Source organism: Schistocerca gregaria, chromosome 4 (genome assembly GCF_023897955.1).
Source record: "Schistocerca gregaria isolate iqSchGreg1 chromosome 4, iqSchGreg1.2, whole genome shotgun sequence".
Classification (NCBI taxonomy): Eukaryota; Metazoa; Arthropoda; class Insecta; order Orthoptera; family Acrididae; genus Schistocerca; species Schistocerca gregaria.
Genome location: NC_064923.1, coordinates 454,985,588 through 454,999,253, shown reverse-complemented (window position 1 = coordinate 454,999,253; position 13,666 = coordinate 454,985,588).

Below are 13,666 nucleotides of genomic sequence, written 5' to 3'. Positions count from 1 at the left end.
GTGTTGTACTAAGTATAAACTGGTAGGAAATCCAAAAATATAAGATGTTACATTGTCATGCTGGGTAACCTGGATTACTGGACCTGGCTCTCTGACGTCACAGCCCATTTATAAAAGTGTAGAATTCAGAGAAATGTTAGCAGATAATGGCATACTGCAACAGGTTCTATGATGTCAGAATCCTAATTCTGGAATACTGGCATGATGACATCAGAGCCAAAGCATGTTTGTGTGGGTCCAGGCCTGCCTGTGGACCTACTTCACATGTTTTACCTTCAAGCTACTATTCACTGAGAGGTGTATGGTAAGTGCATACTGCTTCTCCTAACTCTAAGTTTGGATCTCTCGACTTGTGTCTTTGTTTAAAAAAAACACAAGGAGTCACAAGGCATTCTGGACACACCCAAAGGAATTACATGTAAGCTGAAAATAACCTATATTCTACACATACTTCTGCATGGAAATTGAAAAATCTAGAGATGCACGTTCATATTTCTAGCCGTGTATACTTGTGCAATGGCTCTGAAGCCGAAAAAAAAGAAAATATAGCTTCTTTACTATGCTTGTAAAATTCACCAAAAAATTTCTGTATGGGGTGGTTGAAATTATTTTGTCGACAGTAAAATAATCAAATCTCACAGAGCTGTTTCTTTCCTTCTATTGTTATTTCACCCCCCACTCGACCCATATGGGCGGGAGTGGACGACAGCTGGCAGTGCAATATCTGGTTCTTTAACCTAGAGGATTTACAACATGTAATGAAGAAATGACAAAAATTGTTCGTGGATGCAAAACTTCAAAAGAGTTTAAAATATGATGTAGAGGTGATTACAAATATACAGAGTGGTTTAGCACATTTAAAGTTTAAAAAGAAGTCTGAGTGGTAATCATAAAAGACAAAAATGAACATTTAAACCTTTAAAATGAAAAGGTAAAGTTTGTTAAAATGAAGCACTGCACTTTCACTAAATAGCTGAAGGACCTGCACTGGATCAGAAGTCTATCAGGAGGTTAAACATTTGGATGCTAGTGGGTATAAATTTATAAGATTTTGGGTAGTATTTGTAAAAAGATGATGGGTGGTAAGGTGGGTACTGGGAAAGATGGAAAGGAAGGATGAGACCGGTGGGTGGCCAGGTTCATGATATCAGGAGACAAAGGAAGGAAGTGAGATGAAGAAGGAGGAGAGAAAGGGAGCCCTGATAAGGAGTGGAAATAGGTGGGAAAATCAATAGTTGGTAGGATGAATATATATCAGAACTGATTTTATTGTCTGCGAGAGGGAGTTGGTTGAAGTTCCATTAGGACAAGATATAAGGAGTGTGTAGATATAGGGAAGGTGGGAGCTGTTCGTAAAGGTGCAGCAACATACGAGGGTTGGTGATCAGAGGACAGATGATGGGGTTATAGGAATCTAGTTTGGAGATAGTGTAAGGGGCGTGGAAGTGGTCTAGGTGGGTGAAGAGTGGTGGGAATGTAATGAAGTACTAAAAGATCTATGTGGGGGAAGGTTAACAGATGCAGAAAGCTACATGGAGTGCAAGGCATTCCAAGACTGGAGGGATTTACATACATTTTATGGGGCAGAGACCCATGCAACATTTACATAGCAGAGAGTGAGTTTGATCAGTGTTTTGTTGGTGTGGAGGATAATGGAGAGGTGTAATCCTCGAGTTTGGCCTCTTAGTAGTTTTAATAGTTTCGGTATATTGTGGGCTCTCTGTTGGATGGTTAGCTGATGAGGTTCTCACGTTGTTGCCTGTTGAAGGTCAGTTCCAGATATTTTAGTAAGTTAGTTGACTGGACATGACGGTCATAAATGACAAGGTAGGAGTCATAGGGATGGAAGATGCAGGTGGTCATCCTATAATTACTGCCTGGCGTTTGGATAGATTGAGATTGAGGAGCCATTGGTTACTCAAGGAGGTAAACTGATAGAGGTGGAGGGATTGCTAGGATTTCTAGAGTGTAGGGTAGAATTCAATAAAAGTGGTGTCGTCAGTATACTGAAAGAGGTGGACTGGTGAGAGTGGGCTAGTCATGTCAGCAGTGTAGAAGAGATGAAGAAAAGGAGAGAGGACAGAGCCTTGGGGCACTCCTCAAGTGGGGTGCACGGTATGGAATTGTATTGTTAATAGCGACAGGTAATGGGTGATTAGATAGGAGGGCTGCAATAAGGTAGACATACTTAACTGGAAATGCATATGTCTGGAATCTGAAAAGAAAACTGGAGTGACATACAAGGTCGAAGGCTTTCTCTAATGTGAGGAAGACAACAATATTGGATTTACAGGGATTGAATCGGAGGGATAGGAGACAGATGGTTTGCAGTAGCTAGTCACCAAAGGAGAAATTGGGATGGAAGCCACACAGGTTAACAGGAAGTAGGTGGCATTGGTTCAAGTGTTGATCAATGCATTGGGTATTCAAAGACCTTTCGAAACACTGAGGTGAGACAGATGGGATGGGTTGAGAAAGTATCAGTAGGGGTTTGTGGTTTATGGAAAAGTATGATTTTGAAGGTTTTACATGGCTCAGGATTGTAACCTGAGGAGAGAATAGTGGTATAAAGGGCTGCAAGGGTGGCCAGAAAGGAGAGGGGACACGCTTTAAGTTGTTGACAAGTGATAGCGTTATGGCCAGGTGATGTGTTGTGTTTTCTGTGAAGTACTTGTTTTATGTCATGTGCTATGATTGGTATATTTAATTCTGGTTGTGATATGTTGTCGAAATACTGGAAATTGGGTGCCAAGGGATAGGGTAAAAGGATTAATCAAAATGAGGGTCATCAGGCATGGGGAAGATATCGATGAGATAGGATGCAAACTGGTCAGCTTTGTTCAGGTTGTCAGGTAGGGCATGGTTATTGGAGAGGAGTAGGTAGTGAGATACGAGGATATTGCCAGTGAATTGATGGGATGCTTTCCAGTACTTGGAAAGGATTATGGGGAGTGTGGTATGCATGACTGGCCCCAGTCTTGACATTTTTTCTTTTCTTTTCTTTTGCATTTAATGAATTCCTGATGTGTCACTACATTTGCTGGTGGCATGTGAGTATATGCCAGTTACGAGTTCACAGAAAGGAGTGGTACATGTGACAGGATGCTCAAAAGAGGTATAGGCCATCTGGGTTTATATGGATTACCAGTAGGTATTCAAGTTGCTATGGGAGCTGTATTAGATAACTCTTGGGTGGAGACTGGGATGGGGTGCACAGAGAGGAGGCTGTGTGTAGATGGTGAGGAGGGCTGGTAGGTAGTCACTTCCAATCAGAATGAGGTCTTTGGCAGTGAGGCATCCAAAGAAGTTGCTAGAACATCTGGGGGAATGTCAGTTTCAAGACAAATTAGGTGTGAGATAGGAAAAATGGCGCCTAGCAGGGAATTGATAAACTGATGCCATCGCTGGAGTTCTGCAGGGGATCTCTTACGGACGTTGAGGACAGTGGCAATAATATAGATGGAGAAGGTACAGTCTATGTGGTGAGGACCTCATAGTGGACGGAGTGATCATGTCAGATGTAGATGGTAGCACAAGTTACAGTTAGGGCACTGTTTATAACATTGGAGGCTTTGTAGTGTGGACAAGTAGGTTGGCATTTACAATCTGTAGTAAGCTGTTCACTGTAACAGAGCCATTTTTGGTAGTAGTAGGACTGAGGATGTGACTTGGAAGGTTCAGTCTTGTGGTGACGGTGGTGGTGATGGTATATCAAGGCTTCCTCTTTAAGGGCAGATTTAGAGAACACACACACATCACTAGTGGCGCCTAGATCATTATTGATCCAAAAGGCTTTTCAGACTTCTAAATCGAGGTGGTTGTTCAATTCAAAAGTCAATTCCTCATCCATAACCTAAAGGTCGATCTTGCTGATCACTACAGTGAGGGAGGAAGGATGACAAGGAGGTGGGGTTTTTAGCTCTGGGTATAGTGGTGAGAGGTATTATGGGAACTTTGGGATGCTCACGAGGGGCAGTCCCCCCTACCTCCTCTCACTACCACAAAAAATCTTGTGTTGTTTACCTGTTCAAAACATATAATTCTGGTTATATATGATAGTGATTCATCATATCACATGGTATAGGGAAGGTACCAAATGAGTACCTATAGATCAACCCCCTAGCATGGGAGGTGTTGCCATTTTGGATTTTGAAATATATGTAAGAATCTTTAAAACAAGAATACACAATTTTGTTTCGTCTAATAAAAGGAAGCAGAAAAAGCAGTTTGCAGAAGGAGAATGTGAAACAGTTTATATATTAATTGCTTTGGATTTTGCCTACTGTGCTGCACATATTGGTCCATGGGGACAGGCAGCCAGCGATCATAGTCGCTTTCATAGCTGTACTGGAGATTTTTGGCAAATTTCGCTACTTGTATTGGATGAATGCCATATAGTCATATATGAAGTGAATTTATTGAGAGAGATTGTTCATAGATACTACATGTTAAAACCAAGATGTATTAATTACAGCAAAGGGTGCTCGAAATTTATCAGTGGATACTACGTAACATTCATCTCATACATGATACAGCACAAAAAATTGTGTCAAAATATCTCCAATTTGTGCCACAACGACCAACAAAATAAACCACAACTGCAGCAAAATGCTTCCCAAGCTACAGCTTCCGTCATTGTCATCAACACTCTTAGCACTGTCACCACCACATGACTATTCAATACTTAAGTGACTGTTGGCAGTCTAAGAGTTCAACTAGCGTAACGGAGTCTTATATCAGGGCGGTCAAGCTGACCAATATATTCTTGATCGCTAGTAAGCCTGGATGTTACAAGTGAATGAAGGACAGAAGACTGTTGAAAATGGTAGATACCCTATGTGCAATGTAAAGCAGTTATAAATTGTGTGAGTAGACACTTAAAAATGTAATGCTAGCCTGGACATTAGACCATATTCTGTTTATAGGAAGGAAGATTAGAAGATTAGATTTAACGTTTCATTTACATCGACATCAAAGTTCAGTCACACCAAGGAGTACCTACAGCGAAAATCTGTGTTCGTTTCATTTACATTGACATCAAAGTTCCATCACATCAAGGAGTACCTACAGCGAAAGTCTGTGTTAGCTAAGATGTAATGCATCTATCAAAAGAGTGTGCAAAACCCTGCAGTACAGGTGGCTGAGAATTCCACAGCTGGTTGGGAACCTACTACAATCGCTAGTATTATGTCATCTGAGCTACAGCGACCCACACGTTTGTATGAACTATTATAGTGCATTTTCCTGTGCAAGAACTTTTACAATCCATTGAGTTAGAAGTCCCTTGTAAATATTTTATATCTATGCCAATCGTTTTTATATATTGAGATGTAGGCCATTTGCAGTCGAAATCAGAGGGATACCTTGCCATGTCTACAACTATTTGCAGCACCTGTAAATACTGGACTTTCACGCTACATCTGCTAAGCTAGAAACTAAAACCTTGGAAAACCGACTATGACAACCACAGTTGCTGTAGGTTGGGTGCAAACCGCTGGAAAACCAATATGAAAGTAAAATTCAGCTTTTCTAGAGCAAAATTGGAGAATTAAGTTGCATGCCATCTAAATGATGGAGGAGCAAACGATGATGCATGTGAAGTACATCATTTCAATGTCATATCTTGACATCGCGTTGGCTAGTGAGATTTGTGATAACAGTAGGTTTCTGTCAGTATAACCGATAGCGAACATTGAAAAGCCGGTAGTTCACTGTAGACAATGGATTAAACTAAAGCAAGTTTGAAAAATCTGTGAAATACCAACCTCGAGGCGTACAGAGATTTGGAGGCTACGTCATCGACGAATACAGTGCTGTTTTTTTTAGCGTTTGTGTGTGTACAAGACTTTCACGCTTCTTCTGTCAAGCTACCAAACTGTGGTCTTAGAGCCGCGCGGGATTAGCCGAGCGGTCTCAGGCGCTGCAGTCATGGACTGTGCAGCTGGTCCCGGCGGAGGTTCGAATCCACCCTCGGGCATGGGTGTGTGTGTGTGTGTGCGTGTGTGTGTGTTTGTTTGTCTTTAGAATAATTTAGGTTAAGTAGTGTGTAAGCTTAGGGTCTGATGACCTTAGCAGTTAAGTCCCATAAGATTCCACACACTTTTTTGTGATCTTAGACGATTTTCGTCAGAAATAATTTTGAAATCCCTGGGAGACGTTTTAAGTCGATTTCCATCGCTTGTGTATATTGAGATGTGGGACATTCTCAAAGACGCTTGTAGTTTTGGCGAGGTTCTGTCAGTTCTATACACACGTTTCTGTAACCGCTTGCTTGATAGTGGCAGCTGTTTTGTGTGTGCGTGGGTGGGTGGGTGGGGGTTGGGGGTGGGGGAGTGGGGGTAGTTGTAGAGGGAAAGAGAGAGAGAAAGAGAGAGAGAGAGAGAGAGAGAGAGAGAGAGAGAGAGAGAGAGCGAGAGCGCTTGTGTGATGATCTAGTATTTTGTTCACAATGCTAGTGCAGCATGCTCTTTAAGTTCGGATATAAAATGCCAAGATTTCCGGAGAACTGAAAGGTGTATAAGCAGCTAAATCATAGACGTAATGTGCTTGAGAGATGAAGTACCCCTCAACACGTGACGAATTCGGAACGTACCAACGTCATCACCAACATTCTCGTTTTGTGTAACACAGAATCGACGCTGCATTGTCCACCGATATATTATGAGAGGCACCCACATGCCTTGCTCATACTGTGGCATCAAGCAGTCAGGCCTGCAAGATGAATGGTCTGCCAAGCGAGTGGATTCATTCTTATTTATCGAGTAACATGAACTCTCGTACTCACAATTAAGTTACAAATTATCCTCCTGTATGAATATTACGCAACGGAAACGCACATCTGACCATCTGGAATTTACAGAACTCTGATTGTTCACTACGCACTGGCAATACCACATTTTCTTTCTTATTTAACAGCTTTGATCAACACGTGGCGCACACATTATAAATTCTGGATATCATGACTACACACTATTCGAAGAACAAGGCCACCAATCTGTTTCTTTTCACTATCTTTTTTATTCCGATAAATTCTATTATAACCTAAACACATCATTACATTTTATACAGCAGTTACACATGAGAAACTCCTCCCAGTGGGCATGGCTTTACATTGGTGATTCTCTATCTTATGGTCGCGTAATTATCTAACGCTACAGTGCACTTTCTGGATAGGATGGTGGATGTTTTGCTATATCTCGCACTTCGACTCTCACACCCATCATCACGAAAATTTACATCAGAACGAGCAGTACAAAAAGGAACATACATAACCCACTGCCTCTGAACCTATCTTGCTACTCTTCCATGCAAACCACACATACTTAAATTACATGAAATACATAACACTGGCAATATAGAATACACCACAAAGAATAGTCACAACGTTAGAATCACTTCACTTTCAGCTTTCGCACTTCAATTAGTATTCATCCCAGTTTCACACGACACTGCCCCACTTCGTAACTTTTCTTTCCTACTACGAACTCTGGAGGATATATGCACGTCTTTTTGTGCAATGCATGCCAAGTGGCGTTGCTGGATAGACGGCTTACTCACCTTGCTTCTCTTTCAGATTATTAGAGTTTGAATCTAGCGTCACACGGAAACATAACGCGTAAAGTAATATTAAGATCATATTCGTCACACACGCGAATCCTCAAGTGATACCTTGGACGAGTAGTTCTCTTTATCCTTTGCCTCATACACAGATTGAGACTCACACAGTATTCACCACGTGGAAGTGCTCGTCTCTAATTTCAAGTCCTGCACACGCCATTCCTTAAATATTTCCAACTTATAGTACACACGCTAGTAATTCAGCTTAACTTAAGCACTCGAAAGTATTTCAACTTATTGCTACACAGTGTTTCATTGTGACCGTTGGTCACTTCCGAAGATTACTACGATCCAGTTAATATTACCTGCCTGACATTTAATTTTCCCCCCAAAACTTCCTGAAATAGAGAAATAATTATTCCAAACTATTTCACATGCATACCACTCTCTCCACTCTTTTGTCTTTAGAGAGCACACCTATGACAGGTCTTACCAACACAAGATCTAGAGCCAGAGTGCTGAAACACCTCCGCCGAGGTGGGGGAGCCGCATGCTACCGTATTGGTCAGCCACATTTCAGGCGCTCAAAGCTCAGGTGAATTTCATCTCTTTGGTTCCACCAAAGGAGATCGAAGGACCGTCTCAAAGATGATCATATATTGCACATACACTATCTGCGGTTAGCAGACGACGATAAATTCATTCATTTCACAGATCTCACCAAACTGGATGTATGGATTTATTTTGTGGGAGTGCACATGTGGTCAGTTAAATAAATAAATTCTCCTTCTTTCCTACACTGGTTGGTTGGTTGGTTGGTTTGGGGAAGGAAACCAGACAGCGTGGTCATCGGTCTCATCGGTTTAGGGAAGGATGGGGAAGGAAGTCGGCCGTGCCCTTTCAGAGGAACCATCCCAGCATGTGCCTGGAGTGATTTAGGGAAATCACGGAAAACCTAAATAAGGATGGCCGGACGCGGGATTGAACCGTCGTCCTCCTAAATGTGAGTCCAGTGTCTAACCACTGCGCCACCTCGCTCGGTTCCTACACTGGTATCCGGCTTCAGTGTATTAAGTGAAATTGAATTACAAAAAATATGTTGTTCTGACAAGAATAACGAAGAATGTTGTATGTATTTTCAATGTCTGGCGGTACTGTACCCTTTCAATCAGTCACCGCCATATTCAAGAACTGTAGGCATGTGCGACTAGAGATAGGAAATTAAGGTTTTGCCTGCTCGTCAAATGACCCTGAATATCAACGACACATCAAACGACACGCAGTTATTTTAATTGATATCTTGAGACCACTCAGAAAATATTCCTGAATAACCTCTGAAATTTTGTCGGTGGCGTTCGGGATTTTGCTGCAGTCAACAATTATTTCCCATGGTCAGTAGGCGAAAGGAACAGAACAGAAACTTCTACATTTACAATTGCGTCCATGGTCTATAAACCACTGTAGAGTGCATAGCAGAGAGTACACCCCAGACCTTATATTCTGGCGTGCGATTAGCTACAACACTCGTTCCCTTTTGATGTTACTGGAGCGGATACTAACGAGAGCTCGTTACATGCAGAATGTTGTAAGACGAAATCTTTTGCCCTTCTTGCAGCAGGATGATGCTCGCCCACACACTGCCCGTGAAAGTCAACAAGCTTTGCAAGACGTGCAGCAAACCCCCTCGCCAGCACAATCTCAAACTTGTCCCCAGCCGAGCATGTGTGGAGTATGAGGGGCCGTGCGACTCGTCAGCCAACATAATTTACAGAACTACTTGAATAGGTCGAGAAGGTGCGCCATAACGTATCACAGGGCGGTATTCACCATTTGTACGGTCGACTGGCTACCAGAATGAGCTACTGCTTTGCTGCCCATGTAGGCTATACCACATACTAATATGGGTGTTTCAGCATGGGTCGATACCGGAAACCTCAGAACCGCTTATGCTGTTGATCTTTAAATGTAATCATTTTATGTCTTTCATATGCAGTGTTGTGGTCGTGTATTTTAACATTTGGATGAGCAGCACTATACAAGACCAACAGCAGTTGGAATTCGAATGTGAATCCTACAGGTAGACGCTGTAACAATATTTTGTTAACGACCTTGCATTGTTATTGGACTTCGACTTGGATACGATTTGGACTTTTTGAACTTCGCTCACGACATCAGCGGCTTTAGTCTGTGGATGGAGATGCTCGCAATTTCCAATATGAAACAGCTCGCCTCCACAACAGGGCTTGTGCTAACTCTCAACATTGAGACTACTTCACCGTGCTCAGCATTCGCCAACATATCACTTAGAGTCTATGGCATCTTTGTCTTGGACTCAATCAGAACTTCACAGAACTCATAGGTTACGCGTGTAACGAGAGGTGTGTGTACCTAGCGACACACGGAACTATGACATCAGTTCTCTTGTCTTCTTACACATCTATGTCATGGAGGACCATTCACAGCGGACACCAGAAGACGCCTGTGCTGGTGGTGGTCTGCATTTAAAGACCGCTAGCTGTGCCTCGCTTTGAGAACTATAGTATTGCGGTCATTTTAAGACGGGCTGGACAGCACTGAGTTGATGTTGCCACCACAGGTTCGTAACTGTTACGACTTCGTTATTGCAGACAACTAAGGGTTGGCCGGTACACAGCGTCGGTAGCAAAGTTTTAATTTGCTAGAGGAACTGGTTCTCTTACAGTGCTGAGCTCCAGAAGTGCTTTAAAACAGCTCTTTTACTGCTGCTACTGTGCGCAATCCCTCGCGTATGCCGTCATTCTCGATGCATTCGACCTACCACAGCGCACTGACTGCGTGCTGCAGCGATTCCAAGCACTCCAAGAACTTAGCAGAAATCCTCGTAAACCATTTTTTTAATACAAACCTTTTAATTTTACTTGTTGCAGACACTATTCTACAGCTACATAGGCACTCCGCAAGCCGCCGAACGGTGCGTGGCGAAGGGCACACTGTGCCACTAATAGTCATTTCTTCACAAATAAAGCGAGGTAAAAGCGACTGTCTATATGCCTCCGTATGAGCTCTAATTTCTCGTATCTTATCTTCGTGATCCTTAGGCGTAATTTATGTTGGCGGCTGTAGAATTCAGAAATTCAGAGGCGGGCTGCTAGATCTGTTCCCCGTGTGTTGTTACGGAGATGCTTTAGGAACTCTAATGGTAAAATCTGGAGGGAAGAGGGCGTTGTTTTTGAGAAACACTATTGAGAAGATTTAGAGAACCGGTATTTGAATCTGACTGCTGAACGATTCTGCTGCTGGCAACATACACTGCCCGTACAGACTACGGAAATAAATACGAGAAATTAGGGCTCATATGGAGGCATACAGACAGTCGCTTTTCCCTCGCTCCATCTGCGAGTGGAACAGGAAAGGAAATGGCTAGTAGTGGTACAGGGTACCCTCCGCCACGCAAAGTGCGGAGTATCTATGTAGAAGTAGATGCAAATGTAGATGCACAAATCCAGCGCTGCCGTTCCAGTCATCGTCCCAGTGGAGGTGGTTTGCCTTTGTCTTCCACTGGCCTGTTAGGAATTGTCAAATGGTTTTCCATGTCGTGTTGATGACTGTATGAGTGCTTATACAGTGTAGTGTTGGGTTTGTGTTGTTATGGATGAAGGGAAGGTAGAGGGTGAAACCTGGTGCCGGCACATAGCCTACTGCTCGCGAATAGCATCAAGGGGGCCACCGAGGTTAATGCCCCATGCGACGGACATTTCACCATCACCAGTGCACATGTCCTCACTTCTTGAGACTTGTGGGAGAGGTTTGGAGTTTAATCCAGAACATTGGCGTAAAGACAGGTAATCACAAACTTTACGCCAACCACCTCTCATCCCTCTGCAGGCCAAATATTGGCAGTGAACATTTCATTCACCACAAGTAAAACGTTATAATATTGTCGTACGCGCGTTGCAGGTGGTTTCTGTTGTGTTATACTGCTTGGTCTTCTCGTTAGTTGTTAGTTCTGAGAAAATTTTGCAGTGTGTTATTCACATATCTATCAGAAGTTGGTGTTTAATTGAAAATAATCGGCCCGTAATTTGTGTTGCACTAAATGAACACTGGACCGCCGTTTTCCCATCATGCAGGGACTTTTGAAGTGCCGATAAGGATTTTCGTAAATCCAACCTCAATTTTTCTGCCAGCCATAATTCATAAAGAAAGTTGGCATTTCAGGATCAGTCTCTCTGTCATGCATAGACCTGAGTATCCAGCTGCAGTGTAACCATAGTGTTCTCGTACGTCTGCTGTGACTTTTACTATGTAAATTGCCAGATATCACAATCCGGGTATGAATATGAGGAGAACTAGAACTTACTCTTCGGAAGAGACTGGTAATGGAAGCTGGGCTACAGAACGTCCGAGAGATATTTCTGTGGTCAGGGTAAAGTGACCCTTGATGGCCGTAGGCATTCTAGCAGACGAAGTAAATCAGTATCTCGTCATGACTCCGTGTAGCACTTTCATTGGAATTTAAGAAGCTACTGCCGACTTTTCATATTGCGAGTCTTGCAGAAGGAAGTAAATAACCAAACCAGTAAACGATTGTACGCAAATATTTACCTAGTAGTAGCTGACGGGTTTTATGTCTCAGATAGTAAATATTGGGATTCAGTCCCTGATGGGTGTTGCTAGCTTTTTTTTTTCATTTATCACGTCTTTCATCTCTGGCAAAGGTCTGTTAACGTCAAAAATGCCAAGTTGTACCATGGCCCGGAGCCCACATTAAACCAGATAAGCCATTTCTAAAATTTTTCCTGTTTGATACGAGTCCTATTTGCTTGAGAAATACGAGCAGTCAAAGATGGGACACAAAAGTGTTTTGTTCTTTTATAGTCGGTCTCTTTTGTAGATGCCCCCCTTGGTGATTTCTTGGAGCTGGCCATCACACAAACCTGTTTTTTCTGTTTGGGTCGTTTATTTTTTGCGAAGCTCACATTTGTAAATGAGAGACTTTTCAAGCACATATAGACGAGAGGTGTTAAAAGATAATTTTGCTCAACCTGATAAAGAAAGAGATGTGAAATATTCGAATATTTTAAAATACAAATACTGATTCGGACTGTAAGAGAGAGGGCGAGTATAATGACGGATATCGCGGGTGGATAGCACGCATAAATAATGTGCAGATAAGTTTGGTAGGCATGTTTAACTCCAATAAATAATTTTCAAGGAAATCCTCAAGCGACTAAGGTCTTCCGAAGATAAGGAACTGCTGGAGGAAACGGTCTACATCTACATGGTTACTCTGCAATTCACACTTAAGTGGCTGGCAGAGGGTTCATCGAACCATTTTCGTACTACTTCTTTACCATTCCATGGCGCGTAGGAAAATGGAACACCTAAATCTTTCCGTTCGACCTCTGATGTCTCTATTTTATTATGATGATGGCATCTCTTCAGAACGACTGATGTAAAGGGCATCGCCCCGACTATTCGTGTGACCCACCGTAGGGGGAGCACTGCTGGCTTCCTGGTCACGATGGCAGTAAATAACGGCTTTTTATCCGGAGTAGCAACTGTAGAGCGTGGCACGCGAGGTGATAAAACCTGGAGGCGCTCGCTCCGCATCTCACTGTGCTCCTGAACGTGATCTGTTCATTAGCGTACCTCGGAAGATTGCCATGCAGATCAGCAGCAGTCTTAGTCGCAACACGTTCTCAACTTCATTACTTTGAAGCCAAGACGTGTCCAGTATACACGCGAGTAGAATCCGATTGTATTTTGAGGAAATGCACTCTAGGATCGCAATCGCGAAGACGACATGCCCTCATTTCCGGATCTGCTGGGCGTCCATTCTTTACTCTACGATCAACTTATGGTAAGCAACATGCTGACTGGCTTTTTCTCATTTCCTCGTCTAAATCTCTCTTCTAGCTCAATGATTATGTGTTTATCTTCCCTCTATTGAGTACTGAGTATTTTTCTCGAAACACTGGACGAACTTCCTATGACTCGAGCTTGTTCGCCCCCGGTAGCTGAGTGGTCAGCGCGACAGACTGTCAATTCAAAGGGTCGGGGTTCGATTCCCGGCTGGGTCGGAGATTTTCTCCGCTCAGGGACTGGGTGTTGTGTTGTCCTAATCATC